The sequence below is a fragment of the Cherax quadricarinatus genome, unplaced genomic scaffold (assembly GCF_038502225.1).
Source record: "Cherax quadricarinatus isolate ZL_2023a unplaced genomic scaffold, ASM3850222v1 Contig1615, whole genome shotgun sequence".
Classification (NCBI taxonomy): Eukaryota; Metazoa; Arthropoda; class Malacostraca; order Decapoda; family Parastacidae; genus Cherax; species Cherax quadricarinatus.
Window position 1 is genome coordinate 49896 of NW_027196641.1, and position 4445 is coordinate 54340.

Here is a 4445-nt window from a genome sequence, read left to right on the forward strand (position 1 = left end):
ACAACGATGGACCAAATTCCCCTTTTTCTCGAGTTTGATTTTCCCCTTTGTGACTACCAGCAATTCCATTTCTCTCCATGAGACCTGGGAGAGGGAGAAGAGGGACTGTGTGTGCCATTAGTAACAATCTTCGATAAATGTATCGAAACAGGGCAACTGCCTGAGGTGTGGAAGACAGCAAATTTAGTCCCAATTTTTTGAAAGGAGACAGACACTTACTGGAGCATTTCTGTAAAAATCCTTTTTGTAATAAACTGGTTTTGCCCTAATTTGTTTTATAAAGTGTATACGAACTAATAATAGGCAAAGATAATTAGATACTGACATGACTAAGCAAATTTTACTGTTATTTTTTTGGTAAATCATGTAGTTTAGTTCGTAAAAAAAATTCCAATATTTTTTTTTAATATCTCATAACGCCAGCGTGTAATATCGCTGGCGTGGGAAATAATTTCTTTAAATTTTTAACTATTGTCAGCTTTTGTATATATTTTCAATTAACGTTTTTATTTATCCTAAAGATCAAAGGCTATTAATTGTTTAGACTGTAAAAAAAGTGAAAAATCACCCACACCTCGCTAAACCGACACAATGATTACGTATCTTTTATTTTTCTGACAGTTCGCCACATTATTTAGCGTCAGTAACGTCACAAAGCAACCATATCTTTCCAACTTTATAAACCATACATAGTAATTGAGTGCAAATTTACACATTAATCATACAAAATTGTCATCTTATGTTTCGTAAATATGTAACTGTTCATCTAAAAATATCAAATACATTATTCTATTCTGATTACATGACCCAGTCTAGGAGTTTTTCCGCCCTATGGTCAAAACACTAATACATGAACGCTTAATTTCTTTCAGAGATTGCGTTTAAGGTATGAACAAAATAATGGGATTGTGCAGATTGGTGCTGGACACAAAACCTTTTCCTCTTGATTTATTACACCTGCCACACTGTGTATATTAAACGAGGAGCTGGCTAGATAAATTTTCTGTATAACAAAGGACTACCACAATAAGCTCTTCCACAATGTACAACATCACAATGTGCACCACTACAATAAACACCACAACATGTACCACCTCAATTTGCACCAACACAATTAGCCCCACTGCCACCACACTAGAACCAGACCACCAATAGGAGAACCACCACTACATCCTCAGTCACACAACACATCACAGGTCAATACACATTGCTGCATTTCACTGGACCAGGCCACGTAGTGTACAAGTTTGGACTCGGAGTCCTACATTCTGGGTCTCGTGGACTCGGAGTCCTACATTCTGGGTCTCGTCACCTCAGCTGTAAACTTTGAAGTGATTTGTACTCTTGGGAAATCTGGCTGAGAACACCTCTGCATAATTCATCTAGAGCCACTACCTTCTGGGAAACATTTTAGGATCTCAAACTTTGTGCATTATGGACAATTTATTTTTTTAAATGGGTACAATCCTTTAAAAGTTTGTATTTGCATGGGCATTAATAATGATTGAGATTGTCTTCAATCCTTAGTCTTTTGCTATATCAGTAGAGAAAGAATGTCGGAAAATGTAATTGTTATTATTATTATTATTATTATTATTATTATTATTATTATTATTATTATTATTATTGTGAACGGCTAAACCTATAATAGCAATGAACTCCAAGCACTCAGGAGGGGGAAATGCCTATTATCAACTCGCATAAAATCCCAGTTCTTTCCCAAAGATTCCCTTACAAGCCCCAAAGTTAATCCCTTAAGTGGGTGAGGAGACACTTTGTGCCCTTCCCTCCATTTCGTCGTTGCTGTTGGGGGAAGCATTGCTTTCCCCAGCTCATCGTTAGAGATCCCCTTCAAAGTCCTCGTCCCCCAAGTCTCTCCCCTTCTCCTAGAAACTCTTGCTCCAGGATCAACCAACCTCCACTGACTTGTTGACATTGCTGCTGAGACGCATGTTCGTACATCAGGATGCAGTCACAGTGATGAAACCAGTTCATCTTGGGTTTGGAATTCAAGACAGCTGTAAGGCTACATTTGATTCTACACGAGCATATATGGCTAATCTAACAAGTCGAAAATGTCCTGATTAAACTGAATTTTACCAATTCCTTTAGCCAAGCCAGAAGGGATGCTTTTCTCCAGACCGTTCATCAACATTCCTCTTCCCTCTATTCTTTTATCCAGTCACATTATAGAGGTATGTCAAAAATATCCTGGTGAACATGTCATTAATTCATGTGAAGATCTGAAGCAGAGTAACCCTGTTGCCCTTCTCCTTTGTAAATTAGCATTAGGGAAGTAACGATATGGCTCTCCAGTGAGCATGTCATCTTGTTCTTAGATAACGGCTCTCTAGCTGCTATTGCAGTGCAGAATCCCAGCTAGAAGTCATTAAGAAAATGAAAGATCTCGGGGTATATCTAAGACTACCCCTAAACCACTGCAGATGTGAAGTGGTATCTTCCAATAGTTAACTGACCTAATCATGGTCAGATTCCCAGGAGCACGAACTACTGATACAGCCGACAGCTCTCTCAATGGTGGTCCTCCTGGTTTCAGCGACATCGTTCTGGTGGTAGGGTGATATAGCAATAACCAGTTTCACTATAATGAGGAAATGAGTGAAATTAGTGACAGTGTCATGAGGAACTGCGACAGTAATGAACTGATTAATAATGACAGTTTCGCGAGGCTTTATGACACTGTTTCAATGATAATTAATCATTGGTACAGTACAGTAATAAAACACTATTGTCCCACGTCAGTGTTTTCTCTGTTAGTCATCTTAAGAAGTTTTCGCTAATTTTTTTTTACTGTATTTGCTTGAGTCATCCACACATGAACAATAATTCCGGAGGAATGTTACACATGGACATTGCTCAAGAAATATGGAGATACAGAGGGGAACATTATTAAATACCGAGACGATAAAAGAGATATTACGTGATGTGACTTTTTCAATTAACTCAATATTTTCGTTAATAAATAAATGCATTATACTGCATTTTCACCACGTATGGGGTATGCAAAGCCAGGGAGGTGGAGGAGTGGTGGTGGGGGCAGACTCTGCATGTCCAGAGTCAAAACATTGTTTAGCTGGTGGCAAAGGAACCAGCAACAGATGGTCACTTGGGAAACCTCTCGTTTGGTAGTCTATTCATGAGATAAGATGCTGCAATGAAGCTAAAGGAGGGCTAAACATTTTGTAGCCTTCTTGAAATATATACACCAGCCTGCAGAATTTCTTGAGAGAGGTCGTGTAGACTTAACACAGACCTTCTGCCTCTCTTGTGTATTGTATTAGGATACATTGCGTTGAATGAGTTGTGTTATATTTGGCAATACTTACTCGTATTTAATCTTTCGTTTTAAGTATCTCTAGCTTGTAAGAATTTAAAAGCTGTGGAGATCGCTACATACAGCAAAAATATCACCCTCTGCAAATACATAAATTTCCTAGTGTAAATGTTTTCTGGAATACAAATGTTAATTTGTTGCCCCACAAAATGACCATGAAACTAATGCTTGACCATCGTAAAATTGCATGTTGGTAGAATTGCTGACAGTATGTTAGGTAAAAGGACACAAGTGCAACTAATGTGATATTTTATTGTTGCAACGTTTCGCTCTCTAGGAGCAAAAAGGAACGGCTTGACAAAGCTCCTGGAGAGTGAAACGTTGCCACAATAAAATGTCACATTAGTTGCACGTGTGTCCTTTTACCTAAGGAATTTAGACTTACATTTGTTCTAAGGAATGAACATATAGCATTATGTTAGAGACCTTGACTTACATCGAGAGAGAATTACACCTGTTACCTTTGTGTACGTGGTAAATAATAAGAACCGTACAAGAATTAAAACTATAGTATTCAAGTATCATTTTGAGAATAGGCTTTATGTCGATAGAGGCTTCATGGTAAATATAGGCATATCAAGGAGAAAAGAGCATGTGACAAGAAAACCTGAGGTACGATATACAACAGTCCAGTTGAGGCCTTATTAGAGGTTCGGCAATGAGGAGGTCGAGTCTGTGTTGAGGTCATTACCACTTAACCAACTATTTTGCAAAAAATTTGTTTGTATAAGAGGGTGGGTGCAGGAGGGAAGAGAAGCGATTAATGGAATGATGAGGTAAAGATAGTGGCAAGGGAGGAAAAGCTGCCATATTAAAAGTTTTTGCAGACGTGATATACGGAGGGAGTAAAATGTTAGTAAAAGAGAGGATAAGAAAAAGTGATATACGAGTACAAAAGAAGAGATAATGAGAGAGAGGATGATTGTTAATCAAGTCATTCACTCATGGAAGAGGGACTCATCTACATGACAATTGTTTAATTTCCTCTTTTTCTTTAAGAAACGCTTCAAACGCTTATTGAAGCAGCTGTCACCTTGATTGAGAGGAGTCTTAGTGAGGGGAAACAAACGTTTCTCTATTAAGCATATTA